The sequence below is a fragment of the Parus major genome, chromosome 5 (genome assembly GCF_001522545.3).
Source record: "Parus major isolate Abel chromosome 5, Parus_major1.1, whole genome shotgun sequence".
NCBI classification, from domain to species: Eukaryota; Metazoa; Chordata; class Aves; order Passeriformes; family Paridae; genus Parus; species Parus major.
The window spans coordinates 59,712,821-59,739,217 of record NC_031774.1 but is presented as its reverse complement, the minus strand read 5'-3'; the positions used below and the strand labels follow the sequence as shown (position 1 = coordinate 59,739,217).

The 26,397-nt window shown below is 51.9% G+C and overlaps 1 protein-coding gene across 9 annotated transcripts in view; it reads right to left on the bottom strand.

The window, feature by feature from the left end:
• Positions 1-26,397, bottom strand: part of TRIM9 (tripartite motif containing 9) — a 56,222-nt gene that overhangs the window by 28,364 nt on the left and 1,461 nt on the right. The window lies entirely within an intron of this gene.

Genomic DNA, 26,397 nt, shown 5'->3' with positions numbered 1-26,397 from the left:
CAGGAGCTCCAAGGTTCAGCTTTTCAGCAGCAGGAGCTTCACTCCCATCTCCAGGATGGGTCCCCCTCATGCTGGAGCTGTCCCAGAATGAAGCCATTCCCTGTGTCCTGTCCCTCCATCCCTTATCCAAGTCCCTCTCCAGCTCTCCTGGAGCCCCTTCAGGCCCTGGAGCCCTCCACAAGAGCTGTTAATATTTCTGACACACACTGGAAGGATTTCCCCTCTCTGCATCAACCTGGAATGCTGCACTTGGCATCTCCATGCGACAACAAAATCGTCGGGGCTTTTTGGGGTCAGGAGCCACCATCCACAGGATCATCCAGCCACCCCATGTGCTGGGGTGCCAACCCTCCACTAGCACAGGCAGGGAAATTAATGAGTGTGAAATGAAGAAAAATCCCATTTACCCACACCTTAAAATCAAGGGAGTTTGCTCTTTGAGGAGAGCTGCCCTCTTTTCTCAGGGCTCTGCAGTGAGAAGAGACCTCTGTGATTCACATCAGCATTAATGGGAGCTAAGCATTTCAATCTCTCTGTCCCCAGAGCACTTAGGGAGAGAATCTGTCCTCTCTCATAACCCTCCTCCTCCCCAGGCACGGCTGACAAAGGGATTTCTGTCACCCTCTCATTCTCCTTTGTCCCAGCACAGGGATGAGAGCAGCTGGTGCAGAAGATTGAGGGGCTCCAGGCTCCAAGAGATGGGAGAAAAGCATCATTTTAACTCTGCATGCTCACAACTGCTCTGGTTTTCCTCCTGTACAACCCAGCTGCTGGTGATGGAGCTCACCCACGTGAACTTTGAGGGAGCTGGGCTGGTTATTTTTGGAGGCTGGATGGGTGTGACAGCTCCAGCCACCGGGAAAAGCCTCAAGTTCAGCGGTGCTGGACAGGACAGGACAGCAGGAAGTTGGTCCCATTTCAAACCCCAGCTTGTTTGCAGGTTCTGGCACCAGGCAGGATCATGAAATCACAGAATTGGTGAGGTTGGAAAAGTCCTCTGAGATCCTGGGAGTCCCCAGCTGTTCCCCAGCACTGCCAAGGCCACCTCTGAGCCGTGTCCCCCAGTGCCACATCCGCATGGCTTTTAAATCCCTCCTGGAATGGTGAGTCCAGAACTGTCCTGGGCAGCTGTGCCAGGGCTGGACAAACCTTTCAGGAAGGAACTTCCCCCAATACCCAATCTAAACCTCCCCTGGCACAGCCTGAGGCCATTCCCTCTCCTCCTGTCCCTGTTCCCTGGCAGCAGAGCCCGACCCCCCCGGCTGTCCCCTCCTGCCAGGGACTTGTGCAGAGCCACAAGGGCCCCCTGAGCCTCCTTTGCTCCAGCCTGAGCCCCTTCCCAGCTCCCTCAGCAATTCTCCAGCCCCTTCCCAGCTCCCTCAGCAATTCTCCAGCCCTTTCCCAGCTCCCTCAGCCTCTCCTGGGGCTCCAGACCCTTCCCAGCTCTGTTCCCTTCTCTGGACAAGCTCCAGCCCCTCTTTGTCCTTTCCAGCACAGGGGACAGTCACTGCCCTGCTCCTGTTGCCACTCTGTGGCTGCTACAAGCCAGGTGCCTTTGGCCTCTTTGCCCACCTGGGCTCACATTCAGCTGCTGCCACCATCAAACTCACCAGAACTCACCCCAAAAGAGCTCTTGGCATCACACCAAGAGCTCAGGGGCTGCTCTGACACCCCAAGAAGTGCGACCAGCCCCTGTCTCTTCTCTCCTTCCAACCAAGTCACCTCCCAGCCAGTTCTTCCAGCGGAGCATCCCCATGGAAGTAAAAGAGGAGAGGAATACCACGGCAGGGAAAGGAGCTGTTCCCAGCTGCTCTGCTCCTGCCCTCCAAAGGCTGAGGAGCTGTCACAGATGCAGGAGTTGAACTCATGTGAGTCTTTCTTTTAATTAAAAGCACAGGACCTGCAGCCTTTGGATCTTGAGGCCAGCCCTCTGTACGTGATGCCTGACTAATTAAAACGGGATGTTTAATTAAAACTTGCATTCAGTCAGGAAGTTGATGAAGCTAAACTGCTGCTAATTGGCTTTTGGCTCCAGCCAGGAGTGCCTGACTTTTGGATTCAAGGCTGTCTCTAAGAAGAAACCAGGAGCTGCAGCCTGGGCTGAACCTGCCCCTCAACTCAGGGCTCAGACAGTGCCATGGCCTGGGATCCTGCAGGGGCTGCTCCTCGTGTCCTGGGATCCTTCAGGGGCTGCTCCTCATGTCCTGGGATCCTTCAGGGGCTGCTCCTTGTGTCCTGGGATCCTTCAGGGGCTGATCCTCATGTCCTGGGATCCTGCAGGGGCTGGTTCTCATGTCCTGGGATCCTGCAGGGGCCAGCTCTTGGGCACTTCCAGGGATCCAGGGGCAGCCACAGCTTCTCTGGGCACCCTGTGCCAGGGCCTGCCCACCCTCCCAGCCAGCAATTCCCAATTCCCAATCTCCCATCCATCCCTGCCCTCTGGCACTGGGAGCCATTCCCTGTGTCCTGTCCCTCCATCCCTTGTCCCCAGTCCCTCTCCAGAACAAGGCCAGGCTGGATGGGGCTTGGAGCAACCTGGACTAGAAGGAAGTGGGATGGAATGGGATGTCCTGAACATCCCTTCCAACCCAAACCATTCCTTGATCCTGTGATTCTGCAATCCCAGCTGCAAATATCTGTGACTCTGAGCCAGAGCAGGTGACAGGGTCTGAACACACGGCTCTCCTTGGCTCTCCTCCTTCACTGCAGCCATGCCAGGGAATCTGGGGTGTGCAGGAGGAAGGTGAAATGTAAATCCTTCATGGAGCAGCCCCTGGGAGAGCAGATCCATGAGGACAGCGTGCCTTGGGGCTGGATGCTCCTGCTGTCCCTGCCACAGCCTAGAGAGCAGCTGGGATGTGCAAAGAGGATCCTCCACACGATCTGGATCCCTGAGGGAGGGATCTGCACAGGGAATTATCCTGGGGACAACATTATTGCCATTGGAATTAATTCCAGGGCATGGAACATGCAGAGAGGTCCCTGAACCTCTGGAAAAGGAAGGGATGCCCCTAAAACCACCCCTGCTAATCCTAGAACCTAGAGCTGGGTCCTCCTGGGGCCCTTTGCCAATGCAGCACTGGGAAAACCCCAGGCAGGACCTGAGGAGGGAGGACACCCCAGGTGGGGACACTTTGGGGTTTGTCACCTCCATGGACACTCCCCAAGGACTCCCAGCCCATCCTTTCCCGTGCCAGTGGAGGGATGGGGCTGGTTTGGGATGCAGGGTGGGTGCAGAGCATCAGCCCTCACCCCTCTGCAGTGCTGAGGGCAGCCCTGGAGACACAGACACAGACACAGGGAATTTTCCTCCTGCAGCCCTCTCCTTCCCAAAGCTGCCAGTGGGAAATCCTGCTCCAGAAGGGACTGGGGGCCAAGCCAGGATGGAGACAGTGGGGAATTCAGCTGGGAAAAAACCTCCCATCCCCTCTGCCAGGCAGAGCTGGGGGAGGCTGTGCAGTGGGGTTTGCCCCATGCCAAACCCCAAACCCAAAGTGCTGCCTGCCAGCTGCCAGGATTTTGTTAAAGCCACTTATTTCTTTCACAGTGTTGATAACACAACAAGCCAAGAGCAGAAACCCCTGCCAACCCCTCGCAGTTTGGAGGCTTCATCAGCCCAGCTCAGGTGGTTTTGATTTATTCCCAGCACAGTAATTGTTTATTGAGGTGGACACACACCCGTCCTCCCCTGCAGTGAGGAGCTCTGGGTGTTCTGGGGAGAGCTGAGCATGGCATCCCCGTGATCCAACCATCATAGATCCCAAATCCCATGGATTTAGGGAGAGCTGGGCTGCAGATCCCCAGAAGCAGCCCCTGGAATATCCATGAGAAGAGAAGAGCCAGCTCTGGACAGCTGCCTGTCCCACAGGACAGGATGGCCTGACCATCCCCTTCCACACGTGGCTAAATCCCTGCCCATTTCAGGGCCCAAGCCCCGTGTCCATGGGATATTTTCCTCCCCCAGGGTTGCCCTAACCTCCCTGTGAGGTGATGCTGGCAATATCCAGGCGGAGCTGAAGCCCCCAGCCCCGATGTGCTGTGGCTGGGGTGCACAGATGGCTTTGTTCAGGCAGACACAAGGGCGCTGCATTCCCTCAGCAGGCAGAACTGATTCAAAAGCTCCAGCCTGGAAATAAAACAAGGATAGATTCTTTTCAAGCATGACCTTACTAAAACCCTTTCACTGCCTCCCATGTGGGATCCCCAGGCCCTGGGCAGGCACAGGGTGCTCTGCCTGCTCCCAGCCTCGCTGCAGGCCATTCCTGCTGCATTTAGTGTTTTATTCAGCCTGCTCACAGTGACAAATCCTGCAGCAGTGGCAATATCTGCCATCCATCTGCACTTGCCTGGGTCCAGCTGGCTGCCCAGAGCCCCTCACCCCACACCCTGAGCAGCCCCCAAGTTTGGGGGCGCTCCCTAAAAGGAGATTTGCAACCTTTTCAAAATTTATTCGCTGCTGGAAGCAGGAGATTAAGGGTAAAAACCAGCAATTCTTCTCCTGGCATGGATTCTAAGGCACATAATAGTTATGTCAGAGCTGTGAAAGAACAAGTGTGGCCTGCAGAGCTCCTGCTAGGAGCCATGTGTGTGAGGGCCTGGCTGGAATGGCTGGGATGCTGTGGGGACAGGTCACACGCTGCTTTTTCCTTGCTGAAATGAAACAGCAAAGCGTTTTGCTCCTGCTGGGAAGCTTTGTGCTCACTTGAACCTGTCATTCCCTGGCTCCCAGGCCAGCTGGTGCTCTGCAGCCTGCAGGGATTCCTCAGCAGGATTTGGGAGAAGCCTGGAGGAGGAGGAGAACCCCTGAATTCCTGCGTCCCTGCTCTTTGATCCCATTTCTTTGAGGGGCAAACCTCATGGAAAATCTCCCCAGCAGAAGACACAAAGCCAAGTGGCCTGAGAGATAACAGCATTCCAAAACCATGGAGATGGTCTTGGGACCCACTTCCATCAGAGGGATCAGCTTGGGTTTATCTTATCCCCCTGGAAAAGGGCTGCTCTAGGATGATTCCTTGCAACCTGGTAAATCCTAAAATCATCAAAGGTTGGAAGAGACCTCCAAGATCATCAAGTCCAACCTTCCAGGTTGGCTGAAGCTGAGCAAGGCCAGTTTTGCCCTCAGGGACACTCAGTGTGACTTTCTTGGCTGGAATTTGGACTGAACAAATACCAAAGTTCCAGGATGTCCTGGGCTGCTCCTGACTGTGAGGATGTATTAAAGATTCTCTGTCCTTGCTTTGATATAGGATTGAGTCTTTGATTTTTAGGGAGAGGAAATGAAAGCAGCTCACAACAGCCCTTTGATTTTGTCCAATTAATTCCTGGTTTGCTTCATTAACGACCACCAGAAAATGATCTTAGATTTTCCCTGCCAACACCTGACATGGGCCCCTTTGAAAGCACAGGCAGAACTGCAGGATCTCTTACAGGGATGCTGAGAAAAGCTCAACCAGGAGCTGCTGCTCTCCCACAGCTACAGAGAGGGGCAAACAAGGTAAGGACAGGAAGGAAAAACTCCAAATATCCATTTGTTGGGTGAGCTGGTGATGAGGTTCTCTCTTCATGCTGCAGGAGAGACAATTGGGTTGTGTCCATGAGAGGAAGCAGCCCTGCACATGGACATCAGGGTGGAAAATCAGGACAAGAGAATTCCAAATCCATGCTGAGTCTGGCTTTTTTTGGGGATCTGAGCCCTGGCAAGAAGACCCCCAGCTTTGCTAAGGGCTGGTTCTTGTGTCCTGGGATCCTACAGGGGCCAGCCCTGGACACTCCCAGGGATCCAGGGACAGCCACAGCTGCTCTGGGAATTCTATTCCAGGCTCTCCCCACCCTCCCAGCCAGGAATTCCCAATTCCCAATCTCCCATCCAGCCCTGCCCTCTGGCACTGGGAGCCATTCCCTGGGTCCTGTCCCTCCATCCCTTGTCCCCAGTCCCTCTCCAGCTCTCCTGGAGCCCCTTCAGGCCCTGCCAGGGGCTCTGAGCTCTCCCTGGATCCCTCCCTTCTCCAGGAGAACATTCCCAGCTATCCCTGGATCCTTCTCCTCTCCAGGAGAACATTCCCAGCTCTCCCAGAGCAGAGGGGCTCCAGCTCTTGGAGCAGCTCTGTGGCTCCTCTGGACTCTCTCCAGCAGCTCCACATCCTCCTGATCTCCAGTTTTCTTGTCCAGCCTCCTCCCCAGCCCTTATTTAACTGCAAACCATCCCTGGAGATGACACACTGGGATTTTCCATGTGAGCCACTGCACTAGCCCAGTGGCCACCTGAGCCAGAGGTGACCACTGGAGCCTGGCTGGGCGACCCAGAGGGAGCTGTGAGCTCTGCACCTCAGAGGGCAGCACTGGGGACACAAAGGTGACACCTGGAGCTGACCCTGGAGCTCAGGACACCAGCTGAGTCTTTAAAAGCCATTTCCTCCTGTCTGCTGCCTGGGGTGAGGGGAATCCAGGGCTCTGGGGCTTAGGAGTGAAGGGAAAATGCCACAAGGAGCAGGGATCAGCTGAGGGGGGGGATTAGCTGCTAAGCAGCCTGCTCAGGAAATGCAGCTCCATTAACGACCTTTCTCTCTAATTAAGGCTCTGTAATGAATTTGTTGCTTCTTAAGAGCAACAGGAATGCTCTTTCTGTGGCTGCTGAGATGGGGGAGATCTTCCTTGATCAACCAGTTCCTTCTGACCTCCTCCAGAAGCTGAACTCGGCTTCCTGAGGCTGCTCATAACTGGATCCACTGCCTTGATTACCTGGCACTAATTAGCAATATTACCCCTGATATTTGCTGTGCACTGATTTCCTCAACAGGTGCAGCAGCCCAGTGGGGAACTCCATGTCAATAATGCAGCTCCCTGGATTTCTCCTGGATGATTGTTGAGGGCTGGATCTGTGCTGGCAAGGGGAGTAAAGGACAGCAGCTCTGGGTAAGGTGCAAACGAGGTTTTCCAGGGTATTTCTGCAGGTTCCTTTCAGCTTGGACTTTTCTTCTGGGTGTTTTGTCCTGGATGTTTGTCTGCAATGAGTCCTGCCCTTCATCATTCCCAGGGAAAGGAAATCTGCCAGGATGTGCCTGACTGCAGCAGGCAGCCCCAGTGAGGTCAGAATCCCAGAGTGGTTTGGGTTGGAAGAGACCTCAAAGCTCATCCAGTTCCACCCCAGCCACAGCAGGGACACCTTCCACTGTCCCAGGTTGTTCCAAGTCCTGTCCAACCTGGCCTTGGGCACTTCCAGGGATCCAGGAGCAGCCAGTCCTGCTCAGGGATCCTTTGGAAAAGGGGTGGTGGCAGGAATTTGGGGGTGAGAGCAGGGCAGGACACAGCTCCACTGGGAGAGCTGGATGCAGCTCCTCGAGGACTGGGCTGCTCTGGAACGGCACCACAGAGCTGCACTGAGGCTTCCTGCTTCAGCTGAGAAAATTCTTGGGGTCAAGACTGGCTGGAAAAGGCTTTTCTTGGTCAGAAATGAGGAGAAATAGCTGTCACCTCCTGAAGGGAGCTCCAAGAAATATGGAGAGGGGATTTTTTTATTAGGGCATGGAGGGATAGGACAGAGGGGAATGGATTCACACAGAGAGTAAGTTCAGATTGGATATTGGGAAGGAATTCCTGGCTGGGAGGGTGCGCAGGCCCTGGCACAGGGTGCCCAGAGAAGCTGTGACTGCCCCTGGATCCCTGGAAGTGTCCAAGGCCAGGCTGGATGGGATTTGGAGCAGCCTGGGACAGTGGAAGGTGTCCCTGCCATGAGCAGAGGGTTGGAATGAGATGGGCTTGAAGATCCCTCACAACCCAAACCATTCTGTGTTTCTTGCTGTGAATTCCCACCAGTTCTAGAATTTAGAGACCAAAAATAAAATAAAAAAGATTAGAGGCAGAGCAGCCTCTCTCCAGGACAAACACCAACACAGACCCTCACACAATGCTCAGGGAACACTGAGCCATGGTCAAACATCTCAGCTCTTCCCAAGGATTCCCACAACACAAAAAGCAGGATGTGAAACACTGATGGCATCGTGGCCATCCTTAATTACATCCTGGGGGCACCAAACTCCTCTCTCTTCCTCAGCTCCCTAAAACCCTCCCTGCTCCCCTTGAGCTCCCTTCTGCCTCAGGCCTGAGCAGTGACTGCAGAGGCTTTGAGCTCATCAGAGGAAAATGAGCTCCTCAGGGACTGCTGTGAAATGTTTATACAGAACACACGAGCACTGGGGAGTGACTGCCAGGAAAGGTCAAGGAACTTTAAATCACTTCCAGTCTATACCTCTTCCAGCCTAAATCACTTCCAGCCTAAACTTCTAATCTAAACCCCTTCCAGCCTAAACCTCTTCCAGCCTAAACTTCTAATCTAAACCTCTTCCAGCCTAAATCACTTCCAGCCTAAATCACTTTCAATCTAAACCAATTCCAGCCTAAACCTCTTCTAATCTAAACCACTTTCAGCCTAAACCACCTCCAATCTAAACCAATTCCAGCCTAAACCNCAGCCTAAACCACCTCCAATCTAAACCAATTCCAGCCTAAACCTCTTCTAATCTAAACCACTTCCAGCCTAAACCACCTCCAATCTAAACCTCTTCCAGCCTAAATTTTTAATCTAAACCACTTCCAGCCTAAACTTCTAATCTAAACCTCTTCCAGCCTAAACCACTTCCAGCCTAAACCACTTCCAGCCTAAACCACTTCCAGCCTAAACCACTTCCAGCCTAAATTTCTAATCTAAACCACTTCCAGGCTAAACTAATTCCAGCCTAAACCAATTCCAGTTTAAACCTCTTCCAATCTAAACCAATTCCAGTTTAGACCTCTTCCAGTCTAAACCACTTCCAGCCTAAACTTCTAATCTAAACCAGTTCCAATTTAAACCACTTCCAGTCTAAACCTCTTCCAGTCTAGACCACTTCCAATCTAAACTTCTTCTAATCTAAACCTCTTCCAGCCTAAACCACGTCCAGCCTAAACTTCTAATCTAAACCTCTTCCAGTCTAAACCTCTTCCAGTTTAAACCACTTCCAGTCTAAACTTCTAATCTCACCCACTTCCAGCCCAAACCCCTTCCAATCAGGTGAGTGCTAGGGAAAGGTTCCTGCTGCATTTGAAGGACACAAACCCCTGCTGCATCTTTTTACTCAACAAATCTGGAGGCTGTTCCTGTGAGTGCTGAGCAAGTTCCAGCAGGCAAACTCTGTCTCCTCAGTTTTTCTCTGTGGTGGATGATGAAAAAACGTGGAAGCAAAGACTTAGGTCATGCTCTCGTGGGTGGAGATGTGTGTCCTGTACAGAATAAAGGTGCTGTGGACAGAACAAGGCCATGAAGCTGTCAGGGCACGGGCACACCCAGTTTTTTGGGGTGGAATTAGCACAGGAATACACAGATGTGGTCACCACTGCATCTTCTCCTCCATCTCCATCCAGGCATTGCCCAACACCCAGGAATGTGCCCACTGCAGATCTTTCTGCCTTAAAATTCTGCCCCATCTGCCTCCCATCCCATCAGTGCCTCCACTCCAGTGCTTACTCACACTTCAGCTCTCCCATCCCATTATTGCATTAAGTCTTTAAATCTGATTACATTGTTTGGAGTTAAATTTAAACCTGATTAACTGCATAAACAATGATTTTTTTTCCCCCCCCTCCTCAGTTCTGGCCCTAACCCAGGGCTGAGAGCTCTGTGGGGTAATTCCTCTTCCTGCAGGGAGAGTATTGACCATCCTTTTGTCTTGTCCTACAGCCTTTAATCACCATCTGGGTGCTGGAGTCAGGCTCAGCCATAAACAGCCTTGACAGCTCGCCAGCATCTTGACTTTGCTTTGACATTTAATTGCCCAGAAATGCAAATTGCATTGGATTCTCCAGTTCTGAGCAGTCACTGAGGCAAAAAGGGAAAGGAACACATCCCATGGCTGGGATGGGTGTGAGCATGAAGGCTCAGAGAGCTGGGGGTGTTGACTTGGAGAAGGCTCCAGGGAGAGCTCAGAGCCCTTTCCAGAGCCTGAAGGGGCTCCAGGAGAGCTGGAGAGGGACTGGGGACAAGGGATGGAGGGACAGGACACAGGGAATGGATTTAAGCTGAAAGAGGAGAAATTCAGGTTCAATATATGGAAGAAATTCTTCCCTGTGAGGGTGGGGAGTGCCCAGAGCAGCTGTGGCTGCCCCTGGATCCCTTGGAAGTGCCCAAGGCCAGGCTGGACAGGGCTTGGAGCACCCTGGGACAGTGGAAGGTGTCCCTGCCATGGCAGGGGATGGAGTGAGATGGGATTTCATGTTCCTTCCCATCCAAACATTCTGGGATTCCATGAATCTATCAAGTCCCACCACAGAGAGCAGCTCAGTCAAGCCCCTTCCTCCTGAACTTGTCCCTGATGTGGCAGCAGCTCCTCATCCCACAGCCCTCTGCCTCCCTGGCTGCTGCCCAAAACTGGGATTTGACACAATTTCAGGGATTTAGCTCAAGGGAGGTTTGCAAAGGCACAGATGGGAGATGGCATCTCATTCCCTTCGGCTGCAGACACACAGAACTTCCCCAGGACAGGAGGAAACACAAATATCCTCCACAAAGTGCCTTTGCACTCTTCTCCTGGTGCTGCAGCCTCCAAGGATGGGCTGCTGGACCCAAAAACTTGTCTGCCTTTCCCAAGGGAAGGAGCCAAACAAAAAGTCTCTCCTCTCCCACTCAAATCTTACCTTGGACTCCTCTGAAATCCTAGAGAAGTAAAAAATGAGGATTTTTGTGTGTGCTCCTTTTGGCTGCTTCTCTTAGCCATGTGCCACTGTGAAAAGCAGCCTGGGGTGTGAAGTGAAACAGCATCAGATGGAAGGGGTTGGAGCAGATGACTTTTAAGGTCATTTCCAACCCAAACCATTCCATGATTTTATGACTACAGCCTGCATTTGCTCATTTCCATCCTTGGCTCAAATCCAAAGCAGCCTCAGGCCATTATTTCCCATTCCTGATGGGATGCTGGCTAATCCCTGCTGAAGGAGATGGCTTTTGGGGTCATTAACACTCGTTCAGGCCATTGCCCACACGCCAAAATTCCCAATCCCAAAGTGGGAACAGGGTGGAATTAACCACATTTCCATCACTAGGACTGAAGTGTGGAACTTCTTGCTGCACCCATGGAAACACAAAGCCTCCAGCAGCCTGCTTGAGGTTTGAAGACCTTCCCAATCCCCTCTCCAACCTTCTCTCCCCCTCTCATGCCCAGCTTGCTGATTTTTCCCGAGATTCCATTTTCCAGCCGCTCTCCTCTGCGGTTTGCAATCGCCCCCACCCCCGGGTGCCCCACACCACCACTGTCCTCCAGCTGAGGCTGGGCTGGCAGGAACGTTCCAAACATTCCAAACATTCAGGACAGCTCACAGCACCTTTTTGGGGTGGTTTTTGTGCTCTCCTTGGAGCTCTTCTATGGACTTGACTAATTAAATCCCTGCCCATCATCACCATCATCTCCTCAGGAAAATCCATCAGCACCGACCTGACCTCCAAGCGTGCAGCAAGGCCCTCCCTCTGCTTGTCTGATGGGTTTTTAGGAGGATGTGGCTTCTCCTCAATCATTCCCTTTGGTTTTTCACTCAGCATTGCTCTTGGCCTGTGCTTTAAAGCTCGTGTTCCACGGTGAGCGCCCGACGGGCACAAAAGCGACGCGCGAAATCCTCCCGAGATGTTCTGTGTGATGGGGATGCCCAGAGCCATCAGCAAAAACACATTTCAGGGATTTGAGCATTCCCAGCAGCCTCCCTGAGCTCTCCATCTCCAGGAAACAGCAGCTCTGCCCTGCTCAGCACAGGCACTGCAATGCTCCCTTCACCAGCACCAGGACATCAGCTCATTATCACTCATTTTATGCTTCCTGCTTTTAATAAGATTGCTGGATTCACACAGCAGCAGGAAGGAGGAAAACATGGATCACCTGGTCTTTTCTGCTTCATTTCTTCCCCCTCCAACAGGATGGGAAATGCTCCCTGGAGAGCATCACTTTGGATCTGTGCTTTCAGCCAGGAGCTTCTGGAAGATTCCAGGCAGCCTGAAAGACGTGGAGCTCTCAGCAGTGGAGCTGACAGAAGACAGGGAATGGTTTTCCATTGCCAGAGGGCAGGGATGGATGGGAAATTGGGAAGGAATTCCTGATGGGAGGGTGGAGTATGGAAATAGAGAATGGGAAAATAAGGGCTTGGGTAGATTTGTCCCTCAGATGCTCCAAGGGCTGGAGTCCCTCTGCTCTGGAGCCAGGCTGGGAGAGCTGGGAATGTTCACCTGGAGAAGGGAAGGATCCAGAGACACCTCAGAGCCCCTTGCAGGGCCTGAAGGGGCTCCAGGAGAGCTGGAGAGGGACTGGGGACAAGGGATGGAGGGACAGGACACAGGGAATGGCTTCAAAATGGAAAAGGGAAGACTTAGATGGGATATTGGGAAGGAATTCCTGGCTGGGAGGGTGGGCAGACCCTGGCACAGGGTGCCGGCACAGGGTGCCCAGAGCAGCTGTGGCTGCCCCTGGATCCCTGGAAGTGTCCAAGGCCAGGTTGGAGCAGCCTGGGACAGTGGAAGGTGTCCCTGCCATGGAAGGGGTGGAATTGGATGGGATCTGAGGTCTCTTCCAACCCAAATCACTCTGGAAAACTCTCCTTCAGCTACTGCTGCTGCTCCTGGGCAGAAAGCTGGGTTTGAGCTCTCAGAAGACTTTCCTAATCTGCAGTATTTTATGACAAAAGCTGTGTGACTGAAAAAGAAAAAGAGTTTTTGCCTGCCAGGAGCATCATTGCCTGAGCAGAGCTGCTCCCAACCCATCACATCATGAAGTGGCTTCACCGTGGGGACAAAGCAGAGCAGGGACACTGCCAGGTCCCCTGGGATTCACACAGTCCTGCCCTGCCCCTGGGAGTTCTCTGCAAGACACCCAAGGCAAGGTCTGAGGACCAGGATTTCACATTTCCTTCAAAGCAGCGCTTTAGAAATCCTTCCCATCACCATGGAGACTGGAGCCCCGGGAATGCAGCGCTCACCAGGGCTGGATCGGGTGGATGCTGCCAGGAAAACACACCTAGGCAGCTCAGATCTCACCTCAAACACAGGAAATCAAAGGAAAAATTCAGGAAAAAATCACAGGAATTCAGCTTTTCTTCTCTGTTAACTCCTTCTTCCAGGCACTGGGCTCTGAGCCCCTACAGCTGGATACAAGCCTCCCAGGTTGGAAAGGGAAAGGTTTGGGATTAATCCCAAATTGTGACAGCATTTGGTGCTGCAGATACCCAAAAAACCAGCCTGGATTACAGAGACTCCAAAATGTGGAGAGAGCTGGATTTACAGAGATGGGAAAGCATCTCATTCCCAGACTGAGAATAAACAGAAACCCCACCTGGGCACAGGAGGAATTCCTCAGGCCCCTGTTCCTCCTCTGGAAGGGGGCTACAGGAAAACAAACCCAAGCTGTCTCTGGAAATCAAGCTCAGAAGATGTTTGGAAATGGCCTTTTGGGAGCCAGGATTCCCAAGGAAAATAAACCCCAGAGAGAGGCACTGAGTGATAAAAGGATTGAAGCAGGAGGAGACTGGGAATGGTGTAGGGAAAGGAGGAAGAGAGGCAGGGAAACCACAGAATTATGAGAAGGCTGCAGATCCATTCATAAAAAGGGAAGAAGAATAAATCAAGAAGAGCTGAGATAATGAGTACCTTCAAAAAAAATTAATCTTTAATAGGAAGGGACGCCTGGCTAATCAGGAAGCAATGAAGAACTTGTCAGTGTTTCCACAGAGAATGAGGAGTGAGGGGGCTCTGTCCCCACAGCTGGAAGGAATCTGAGCCACTGGAGCACAGCAACACATCCTGGTGTCATCAGGGAATCCCTCAGGATTATTTATGGGGAAGTGAAGAATCCAGGAAATACCAGGGGATGGGAGCAGGGGGATAATTCACATTTAATGCAGTAAAAGGTTTGGGGTTTTTTTAGGGGAAGGTGCTTACAAGGAGAAAAAAAGAAAGAAAAACCAGGCTGAGGAGGAAAGGAGGCACAGATACAGATCTAAAACAATGTGGTGCTGAGGATGCCAAGGCCACCACTGCCATGTGTCCCCAAGTGCCACATCCACACGCCTTTTAAATCCCTCCAGGATGGGGACTCCCCATCCAGCTATGCTGTGACTGGACAGCCCTTTTTGGGACAAAATTCCTCCTAATATCCACCCAAATCTCTCCTGGTGCAACTTGAGGCCGTTTCTTGTCCCATCTGTGGGATGTCCACCCCACAGAGCAGACCCAGCCCAGTCAGATCAGCCCAGTCAGCTTGAGCTCATTAGCCCAGATTATTAATTAGCTCCCAGGTGTTCAGCCTGAGTGTCCCTGCCACAAGCCATTGGATTGAGGATCCAGAGGCAGAGAACAAACCTGGATTTGTCCCTTTGTCCTGTCTGTCACCTCCAGCCTCGGAGTGCTGGCACTGCCAGGAGCTCTGGTGGCTCCTCACGAGGGAATCCAGGACAAAGGGCCTACACACAAATGTCACAGAGAACCAGGGCTTTTAATACAACCCCTGCACACAAATGTCACAGAGAACCAGGGCTTTTAATACAACCCTAAAATGTGAACTTTGGACTTTTTCCAGTGGCTGTTTCCTTTTTTCCCCTCAGTTTTTCTGAGGTGAGTGTTGTTACCTTGGTGCCAGGGCCTGCTCCTTTCCCTTGAAGGCTTTATTTAAATATCTTTCCGTTTAAACTTACAACCAGTTTTGAACACAGGAAGCAAAAGCAGCTCATTAAGCAAAGCTTGCCCAGGCCTGTCCTTCCCATCTTTCTCTCAAGCCCAGGGAAGGGGCTCCCAGCAAAGCAACAAAAACATTCCCAGCACACGGAGCAGCACCAGGATTCTGAGATGTCACCATCTGTCACCATTCCTGTCACTTCCAGGCTGGAAAGCCACCAAGGAGGGACCTGTGTGCCCTAAAGAGGCCTTGGACACTTCCAGGGATCCAGGGGCAGCCACAGCTTCTCTGGGCACCCTGTGCCAGGGCCTCAACACCCTCAGAGCCAGGAATTTCCAATCTCCCATCCATCCCTCCCTCTGGCACTGGGAGCCATTCCCTGTGTCCTGTCCCTCCATCCCTTGTCCCCAGTCCCTCTCCAGCTCTCCTGGAGCCCCTTCAGGCCCTGCAAGGGGCTCTGAGCTCTCCCTGGATCCTTCCCTTCTCCAGGTGAACATTCCCAGCTCTCCCAGCCTGGCTCCAGAGCAGAACCCTTCAATTACCTCCATATCCCATCTACAGTCACACATATTTAATTAACAGACCATAATATCTGCCACTGACAACACAGGCATCAAAAATAATCCTCTCAGCATCAACCCTGCCTCAGAATAAACACCTATTTTTTGCTGCAGAGCTGTGCAGCCACCAAGACCACCTGCTTTTAGAACATTCTCCCTCAGGAAAGAGGTTTATGCACATGCAAAGTGGTGAAGGCAGCGAGTTGTTACATAAAGTGTTATATAAATTATCTACCGAGTGCACAGGAATGTTCAGAGTCAAACCCCACCATGCTTGAAGGAATCAATCACTTCAAGTCACCAGAGATATTCCTGACATCCAGGAGAAACGAAGGAGGCAGAATCAGGCCTTAAATCCCAAACTGGACACACATTTGTGACATTATTTGTACTCAAGTGATCTCCTGGCTCCTTCAAACTGTAACTGCAAATCAGCTTGGAGACCCCAAAACATTTAAATCAAATGGCTGCAATAAAATATTTATTTATTTTTTTAAAATAAATGTTTTACCCAGGTTAAAAGCTTTTCTCAGAGGTGGAGATTAGGCACAAAACTCTGCTTTGGATCCTTGTGAAGCACATTTAGGAACAGGTTGTGGTTTATAGTTTGAGTTAGGCTAAATCAGCACAGCCCCCCTGAACTCCACATGCAGCACATGCTCTCACCAGGTGTTTTCCCCATAAACTTCATTATTTTTCATTTAAATCAGCTGTACTTTGGGGCAAGGACAAGGAAAGTGGATTTTTCCTGTGTTCAGGAGCCTGGGATGTGACCTTTTCAGGAAGGGCTGCATAAACACAAACCCCACTGGTGGGTTTTGCTTTAAATTACACTTTATTTTCCTGTCTGTAACACATTCACTGGGAGGGAACTGAGCCATGACTTTAACTCTGAATAAATCCCAGAATGGTTTGGGTTGGAAGAGGCCTTGAAGCTCATCCCATTCCACAATCCCAGGTTGCTCCAAGTCCCACCCAACCTGGTCTGGGACACTTCCAGGGATGGAACAGCCACATCTTCTCTGCTCCAGTGCATCACCATCCTCACAATAAATAATTTCTTCCTTAAATCCAAGTTGAATTTTAGTTTAAAACCACCACAACCGACCCTGTTACAAAGTGTGTCCCTCCCAAAGCCTTGGGAGCTGACATAATTCCTGAGTATTTAACAATTCCCAGCTTTGCTGAAGCCAAAGCCGTGGCATATGGCAGGAAGGGATTTTATCCCACCACACACAGCCTGCTGCAGTCGTGACATAAATTATCCCTTGACTTTCCTGTGGATGCAGCACAAGATGAACTGAGGTGCCAAATGCTGAGTGCACAAGGTCCCTGGAAGACAATCTGTGCTAATTGCCACAAGTGACCTTGTGCAGCACCATCCTCCTGTCATTTCAGCTGCAGATGATCCCAGGAATCCCAACAGCCCCATAAAAGCATCCCACAACTGCAGGAAGTGTTCCCCCAGCTCAGAGCTCATGTTTGAGGCCACCTTCCACCAGACCAGGCTGCTCCAAGCCCTGTTCAACCCAGTTTGGGACAAACTGAACAAAATATCTTTGTCCCTGAAGCCTCTCCAGGTGCTGGAGCCCTGCAAGGTGGGGATGGAGAAGGCTGGGTATGATCCTGCTTCCTTTCCCCTTTCCTTCTCCCATCTTGCAGCAAATTCCTTCAGGCTTCCCACAGTGAGACATCCCAGAGAATCCCAGAATCCTTGAGGTTGGAAAAGCTCTCCCAGCCCATGGAGTCCCAGCTGTGCCCGGTGCCCACCCTGTCCCCAGAGCTCCGAGTGCCACCTCCAGCAATTCCTTGGGCACCTCCAGGGATGGGGAATCCAAACCTCCCTGGGCACTTCCAAGGCCTGAGCTCCCTTTCCATGGGGAAATTCCTGCTGCTGTCCACCCTGAGCCTCCCCTGGCCCAGCCTGAGGCCTGAGCTCTCCTCCTGTCCCTGTTCCCTGGCAGCAGAGCCCGACCCCCCCGGCTGTCCCCTCCTGCCAGGGACTTGTGCAGAGCCACAAGGGTCCCCTGAGCCTCCTTTGCTCCTCTGGCACCTTCCTACCGCTCCCAGCTCATCCAGGAATCCCATCCCAGGCCAGCCAGGCACATCTGGCACGATCCAACAGCACAGCATGGCAGCAGGAGCCAGCAAGGCAGCACCCAGCTGGCAACCTGGCACAGACATGGGCAAAGCACCTGCCAGCCAGGAATGGACAGAAGATCCTCCCTGGAGCTGCCTGTGGCCTGTCCTTCCCCACCTGCCAGCCAGGAATGGACAAAAGATCCTCCCTGGAGCTGCCTGTGGCCTGTCCTTCCCCACCTGACAGCCTGGCACGGAATCCAGGGACAGCACAAGCCACAGATGGGCTGAGTGGCCACAGCTCCAGCAGCACAGCACGGCCCATCCCAGCAAATGAGCTCCTTGTCCCTCGTTCTGCCACGAGCAGGGCAGGGGGAAGGTGCAGAATCCACTGCCAGAGGGCAACATTTAAAATAAAATAAAATAAAAAAATTAAAAAATGCTATATTCACACATTTTCACTGCTGTGCTCCGGGGGAGGTGAGAAATCATCTCAGAGGTGAGAAATTGCACCCAAGCTCTGATTCACCAAGGTGTGGGCTGCTCTGCCAGCACAGACCTCAGCAAGTGCCCTCTGAGGTCCTCATTTCCTGGGAACAAAATGTCAGCATGGAAGAGGTGTTGGTGCAGGACGGGCTCCGTGTGACAGCGTGACACGAGCCACCAGCTCCTGGGGGAGCACAGCCTCACCCAGAGCTGCATGGGCAGCAGGAATGGCACAAAAAAAAGGGGATTTGGATCAAAGAAGCACCAAGGAATGAAGGGTGGGATAATCTGACTGCTCCCTCAGACAGCAGGGCTGAGGTTTCCATGTGTTTTCCATGGGAGATGAAGCTTGGTTTGCACTTCTGGTGAAGAATGAGTGCTGTGCTCCCAGGGAATCTGTCAGGGATGATGGATAAGTGGATGGTCCATGGGGATTTGGGAAATTTACCCTGAGAGCTTTTATTCCTGCCAATAATTCCACAGCAGCCTCTGCCTCTCCTTCCAGGACATTATCTGAGGCAGGGCCACCAGAGATTTATACCCCCAGCTCTCTCTGCCTTATGTGCTTGCTGTAAATAGAAATTTATCCAATTCATCCCAGCAGGACGAGCTGAATGAACAGGGAATGAGCTGGATTCTCCCCAATTTATCAGCTCAGACACCCCAACGTGAGAAAGCATTCAAGTCATGCCCTAAAATCTCTGTGACTTCAACTGGAGCCTGAGCAAGGCTGGAAGAGCTTTCCCAGGGAGGGAGGGAGGGAAGCTGATGCTCCCACTGTGTCCTTGATGGGATTTCACCCAGCCCTCACAGCTCCTCCACGCTGATTTTGGAAATTCCCAGTCCATCTCCATGAGTTCCATCAGGAATTCCCATCACAATTGTTGCTGGGCTGGAGGAAGGGCCCTGGTGCTAAACACACATTTCCTGGGAGAGGACAGACAGGGGGGTTGTGCAATTATTTGCCCAGAACTAAGCAAGTCCTTGGCAGGGATCTCCTTCCCTTTACAGCATCCTCAGGGAAATGCTGCCACAATTCCACAATTCTGGGTCTTGTGGAAACAGCTCTGCCAGGAAAGGAGCAGAGGCTCTGCCCCCAAAGCAGAGCCTGTGTCTCAAAATCAATAAATGTGCCTTGTTAGGAATAATCCATTTCAAAGCTTGACAGAACCCCCCCTTCTCCCAGCTTTACATCACAGACCACAGCAGAGAATCAGAGAAACCTGATTTGAAAAGGGGGGGTCAAAACCAGACCTCTGCAGACAGAAAGGACAGAAAGGTCCTTCCCAACAGGAATCCCATGGGTACAGCAAAGCCCCCAGGTCAGAGACCCTGGGAATCACAGAATCCCAGCATGGTTTGGGTTGGAAGAGACCTTGAATCCCATCTTCTTCCACCTCCTTCCCCTAGACCAGGCTGCTCCCAGCCCTGCCCAATATTCCCCTGGAATATTTCCAGGGAAAGGAAGCAGGGAGGAGAAAAATGGTGGAGTAAGAGAACCAGTGAATTAACACACCTTGACTCAAGGGGCACTGGTTAATGGGGAAACAGAGGGATTTCAGCAGAGAAAAGCCCAAGAGCTGCAGGTGGAAAGCAGTTCCACAGCAGGAATGTCAGGAATGGTGCTGTGGATGCACCGTGCACCCTCCAGCTGAAGGCAAGGCCATAACCCATCATTAATTCACACACACACCAAGCCTGCCACAGGGAACAGCAACACCAAGCAAATCCAGAGAGGCCAGGAGCAAGGGGAAAAAAGAGTTTAGTGCAAGGGTCCAAAGGCCAAAAGGAAAAATAAAAATAAAGGGATTGCTGGTTGAAAGATGCTCCACGTTTTCGGGGTTGGTGCAAATCATTTAAATGACATTTCCCAGGAATTTTGGTTTCACACCAAGCAGGAAGCAGCAGCCCTGGGGTGGGCAGCCAGGCTGGGATCTCCACAGGAGATGAGGGATTTCCAGGAGGCACTGGAGGTCACAGATGTGATCTTCCACCCCAGTGGCTCCAGTGCTGCTGCATCTGCTCCCGCGGCTGCGGATCCGACCCGCTCCTCTCGGGATGGCAACTGGGGCTCCCAGCACTCCAGGCAACATCCATGCATGCCTTATTAACATCCAATTCCCAGCTTTTTCTGCCTTTTTTTTTTTATTAAACCCATCAACTCCTATAAGGTTAGCAAAGGGGAAAGGGTAATTAACACTGATGGGAAATCCCTGCCCTCCATTTCTGTGGCACGGGGAGTTTAATGGCTAATTAAATACAAAAACGTGGCCCAAACCTCAGTCTGTGCTGTGCCCACGGTGTTTGAGGTTGGCATCACCCTCACAGTCACCCCTGTGCCCTCCAAGGAAATTTCAAACTGAACTGGGTGTTGTATTTTGTAGCCAGGAATTCTGCACTGAGCAGAGGCTCTGCTGAGCTTTCCCAGCCAGCTCCAGGTCAGGCTGTCCCCAAAGCTGCATCCAGTTCTGAAGGAAAAATCAGTTGGTTCAGACTGCAAACAAAATTTCCATTTCAATAGGAAAGGTGAATTCTCTGAGCTGCTGCTCTCAGCTCTGCTCCTGCATTAATCAGGGGATGGAATGGGTGAGAGCTGGGCTTCATTTCTGCTTATTTCTGTCTCCCTGTTCAAGAGTTTAGGACATTTCCTATTTATCCACCTGGCAGGACCCTCACCCACCCCTCAGTGGTGCTCCCAGACCCCAAACATCCTTCTCTTTCCAAGTGAATGGTCCATGGGGATTTGGGAAATTTACCCTGAGAGCTTTTATTCCTGCCAATAATTCCACAGCAGCCTCTGCCTCTCCTTCCAGGACATTATCTGAGGCAGGGCCACCAGAGATTTATACCCCCAGCTCTCTCTGCCTTATGTGCTTGCTGTAAATAGAAATTTATCCAATTCATCCCAGCAGGACGAGCTGAATGAACAGGGAATGAGCTGGATTATTTATAAGCCAATTTAACAGGTAAAATGCCTCGTCCTAAGAACAAACAAAACAAGGACCAAGGCTGACATAAGAGCAGCTTTGAGACTTGTTATGTTTCAGCCAAGTTATTCTTTAATTATTCTTTCATACAGCTGGGAAGAGCAATTCAATTTGAAGGCACTCTGAACTAAATGAAAATGTGCAACATGAGTTAATCAAAGGCTGCTGAAAGTTCCATCCAAGCTCAGGAAAGGGAAGGATCTCCCAGTGGTTTGTGCTGGATTGCACAGCAGGACCCCAAAAAAGGAATTTGTGGCCGTATGGGAAGAGGTTGTGGCAAGAGGAGAAAACAGGAAAGACTTAGAGGGGAGATTGGGAAGGAATTCCTGGCTGGGAGAATGGAGAGAGCCTGGAATAGAATTTCCAGAGCAGCTGTGGCTGCCCCTGGATCCCTGGAAGTGCCCAAGACCAGGTTGGACAAGGCTTGGAGAAACCTGGGATAGTGGAGGAAGGTGTCCCTGCTTCCCTGGGATAATCCTGAAGGTCCCTTCCAACCCAACCCATTTCAGGATTCTCTGACACCAAGCAAAGTTTTCCCCCTAAAAGCCAAAATTTCTGGGTGCTGGATTATTTAGAAGAGCAGGAATGAGCAGTGCAGAGAACATTTTCCCAACAAGGAAAGCTGCACCAATGTCAGCTCTTCGAAAGCATCCTGTGAAACCTGGTTAATAAAGAGCAGAACTTTTCCACACTCTCATGTAATTTATCTAACACCAGGCACAGTGTTTGCTCTGCTTCCCAATTCTCCTGTTTTTCCAGGCTAGGGATGTGGTGACAGGGAAATCTCTGGGTATGGATACTGCTGAAATTTCCTTGAAAGAGAGACAAGAATCAACCCCTGGGTGAATTTCCCCCCATCTCAGCTGGGGTGCTCCTGACTTGAATCAGGGAGTGGTTTGGGTTGGGAGGAACCTCAAAGGTCACCTCATTGCAGCCCTGCCATGGCAGGGACACTTCCACTGTCCCAGGATGCTCCAAGCCCTGTCCAGCCTGGCCTTGGGCACTTCCAGGGATCCAGGGGCAGCCCCAGCTGCTCTGGGCACCCTGTGCCAGGGCTTCCCACCCTCCCAGGGAAGGATTTTTCCTCATATCTCATCTAAACTTCCCACTGGAATGGAATAAAAGCTGCAGTGATTTACACTCTGAGACGACCCTGGGCCCATTTCCATCAGCAAATAACTCAGAGGTCACCTCCTGCCTCCTGGGCTCCAAGAACCTGTGGGAGAACCTGCTGTACCCCATTACCTTTGATTAACAGGGTGTCTGGGGCTGCTCCTTACTCCATGAACTGCTCTGGGTGCAAAGCAAAGAGCCAGAAAGGTTTTATCCAAATAAATGAACAGGAGAAGGCAGCAGCACCTCTGGGTCCTGGGCAGGCACAGGCTGCTGTCAATCACAGCATCATTTAGGCTGGAAAAGACTTTTCAATCCCCACATTCCCAAGTGCCACATCCACACAGCTTTTAAATCCCTCCAGGGATGGGAAACTCCAGCACTCCCTTGGGAAGCTTTTTCCAATTCCTGACAACCCTTTCCACGAAGACATTCTGTCAAATATCCAACCTGAACATCCCCTGGAGCAACCTGAGATGATTTCCCCTTGTCCTGGGTGTTCCCTGGGAGCAGAGCCCGATCCCCCTGGCTGTCCCCTCCTTCTGCAGAGCCAGAAATTCCCTCTGTTCCTCCTTTTCTCCAGGCTGATCCCCTTTCCCAGCTCCCCCAGCCCCTCCTCATCAGATTTTTCCTCCAGATCCTGACATTTCTCTGTTTTTCAAAGCCTCTCAGCCTGTTTGCCACCCTCTGGATTTGGCCACAGAGGAATGGAGGAGCTGGGAAGGCTGTTGGGCATTGTTGGAAAAGGAGGGGATGGATCCTGCTGCTGCAGATGGAAAAAGGGTGGTGGGATTCAGGAAGGCCATCACACCAAGGCTTGGGAAACATTAAGGACTCTCCCTGCTTCTCTTTAAACAGCAAATATTTCACTTTGCAGATGCAAACAGATCTTGGTCATACAGCAACTCCCTGGATACTTCCCCAAGCTCTGCAGGCCACAGGAATTCCCATGGACACGAGAGCAGCACATTCCCAGTGTCCAAATCTCCCCCCAAAAGTTCCTCTGGCAGCCAACACAGAGCCCTGGCCAAGTGTGCTGAGAAAAAACCCTCTCTGCTCTTGGCTCTGGTGTTCCCAGGCCACAAACTCCTGCAGTGTTTCCCATCCCACAAGTCCAAACCAGCTGGAATCGAGTCCCAGTGTGGGATTTTTGGTTCTGGATAGGGATCACCTGCATCCCTCATTCCAGGGGTGCTGGGGCAGCAGGAGCTGAGCTCCAGGGGACACCTGAGGTGTCACCTCTGCCTGCTGCCCATCCCTGCTGATCCCACAGGGATGGGGTGGGAATTCCCAGGGCTGAGCTGTGCTGCAATCTTGCAGGGATTTGCAATCTGAGGGCAGCCTGGGCAGTTAAACCCCGGGTAAAATTAAAATGGAAAGCACTGTTTTCTTTCCACTAAAGTCAAGATTTGTTTCTGCTCTCTCCAAGAGGACCTGGACATGTTTTCCTTCCACTAAAGTCAAGATTTGTTTCTGCTCTCTCCAGGAGGACCTGGACACGCTGCCTGACCTCCTCAAGGAGGGAGTGCTCCCAGCTCAGAGCTTTGCTTTAGAATCTTGGGATCATTGAAGTTGGAAAAGCTTTTTAAGATCACTGAGTCCAACCCTTCCCCCAGCGCTGCCACCACTGATGGGTGTCCCCAAGTGCCACAAACCCCTCCAGAGATGGGCACTCCACCTCACTCCTCACAGGATTTGTGCTCCAGAGCCTTCACCAGCTCTGCTGCCCTTCCTTGGATGCAGAAAACAAAAGGAATGTGGTTGAGAGTGGAGAGAAGAGGCAAAGCCCCACGATCCCAACCCAAAACACAGGGAAGCTTCTTCCAAAACCAACAGAAACTTTTCACTGTGGGACCTCTGAGCTCTTCAGCTTCTTTTTAATGCCTGGCAAACCCAGGCTCACCTTTTCAGCCTCTGGCAGGAGCGTCCCAGCCCCAGGGAGGTGTCCAGCCATGGGCTGGGAAGTGCCAGGGACTCAAGAGTGATGGGTAACAACTCAGTGTTTGAGAGTCAGGCAGGAATAACTGCTCTGTATCTCTCTCTCTCCATTTCCCAGCCCAGAACACTTCCAAAATCTGCTACCAGAACCCACAACCTTCTGGGAGATCTTTTTAACCTGTGCCAGCAGGAGTAAAATGATTTTAAGACTGAGTTTGATCAACTGGTGGGGATTTCAGGGCTGTGGGGGACGGCAGAGCCCCTGGAGATCCCTCCCAGTTGGTTTTGTGTTTGTACACACACCCATCCATGTATCCACACATCCATCTACCCATAAAAACACATCACCAGGCTGCTGAGCCTGCACTCTCCACACATTTCCAGCAGAAAACAAGAGGGCCTGGGATGTGTGAGGAATAAATGATTCAGCTCCATCTTGTTGCTCCTGCCTCTGGCATGCCAAGCAGCATTCCAGCTTGTCAGGATATAAAACCCCAGGCAATATCTGTGCAAAAACTGGGACAATTGAGATTAAAAACCCATTGCCCTCCAGGTTTCTCTGAATATTTACCCCCCACTCCCGACAGCTGAAATGAAAACAGGGAGAGAGAGGATTTGTGTCCAGCTCAGAAACCCCAGCTCCACGAATGACAATTGATTGTGCCTCAGCACAGATTATTTTCAACATCATCCCAGAGAACCTCAGGGAGGAAAAGGAGAATTGGGGCAGTTTCCCCAAGAGGGGAGTGGAAAACCCTTGGGATTTGGTTCTGAGGGGAGCAGGCTGCACTCAACAGGGATTGCCCTGGGCCTGGCAATCACCTGGTGAGGAGAGAACGCTGCTGCTTCCAGGAAGAACAGCTCATCCAGGGTCAGCACAGGCTGTGGGGACAATCCCTGGGCCAGAAGGGAGGAGCATCCCAAAGAATATTCACAGCAAGAGGTGTTGGAATGATGCAAGAGAATTCAGGAGCTGGCTGATGGGTGTAAAAGAGGGTTGGTTTAGATGGGATATTGGAAGGAATTCCTGGCTGGGAGGGTGGGGAGGGGCTGGGATGGAATTCCCAGAGAAGCTGTGGCTGTCCCTGGATCCCTGGAAGTGTCCAAGGCCAGGCTGGACAGGGTTTGGAGCAACCTGGGACAGTGGAAGGTGTCTCTGACCATGGCAGGGGTGGAACTGGATGGGATTTAAGGCCCCTTCCAACCCAAACCATTCCATGATTCCCTCCTGTGAGCTGTGGGTATCTTTTCACTGCTCACCACAGAGAAAAGACCAGGCAAAAAGGGACACTCACCCTTTCAGCAAATCAAAAAATGGCACCACCAGATACTTTTTCAAGAGGATCACTGCTCCAATCCACAGGTGGTTTGGCTCCTAATGCCTCCTAATCCCAACCAGGATCAAGGCTTGGAAATCGTGGGTATTGGTTTTTATTTTTGTTTTTCTGGTAACAAAACTCAAGGTAAATAAGCTTTTCCCCTGATTTTGTTGCATGAAACAAGGAGCAATCTGAGCTCTGGCCCTGAAATCACTCCTTCAATTATTCCTTAACACCACATTTAACTCCACTGACTCTTCCCCTCCCTTCAAAGCAAACTAAACCCAGGTGATACCAGTGAACCCCTGCAGAAGCTCTCTCAAGGCAGGTGAGACTTCACTGTCAGATTTCCATGGAATTCATCATTTGAAATAATGTTACAGCTCCACATCTGTCAGCTACATCAGAGAAACAGCGCAGGGCTAAAGCTCTCCCCTGGGAAAAGGGATCTGGAAGGAAAAGCTAAAGCTCATTCCAACCCCACCACCGTGAGCAGAGCCACCAGACCAGGCTACTCCTGGTCTGAGCAGTGAAGTCCTCCCTCAAATTCAGGTGGAAATTCTGTGTTCCAAACTCTGCCTGTTGCTTCTCATCTGCTGCTCCACATCACGAGAGCCTGGCTCCATCCTCAGGTCTCCAATTATCCCGGGCATCCCTCAGCTCTGGATGTTCCTGCTCTGGGATCAGTGACTGCACCCCATGGACAGGGACAGGGGCACCAAACTGCTCTGGCACATCCAGAGAGGATCCAGAGAGGAAAAGCCCCTTCCAGCAGCACCAAGCACCACCAAACCCTTTTCCCCACAGCACAACGTGCTCACCCCCCTTTTTGGGCCATCGTGACAAGTGACAGCTTGTCCCTGCCTGCACCCACTGACCCAATTCGGGGTGCAGAGCTCCAGCCCGGAGATGTGCACCCTGCACTGACCACATGCTGCCACACAACCTGCCAGAGCATCCCCAGATATTCCTGGAAAGCAATCCAGCCCGGTTCCTTCCACCGGGAGGTCACACCACCCTCCCGCAGCTGCAATTCCCTGGAGTGGGGGCCGATTATGTGGATGTTCATCCAAGGAATGACGCCCATCCCCCTGTGCCCTGTCCGCCCGCGTCCCACTCACTTCTGCCCCAATTCCTTCGGCCAGCGGTGCGAGGAGGGAGGGAGGCAGAGGGATGGATGAGGCAGAGGGATGGATGAGGCAGAGGGATGGATGAGGCAGAGGGATGGATGAGGCAGAGG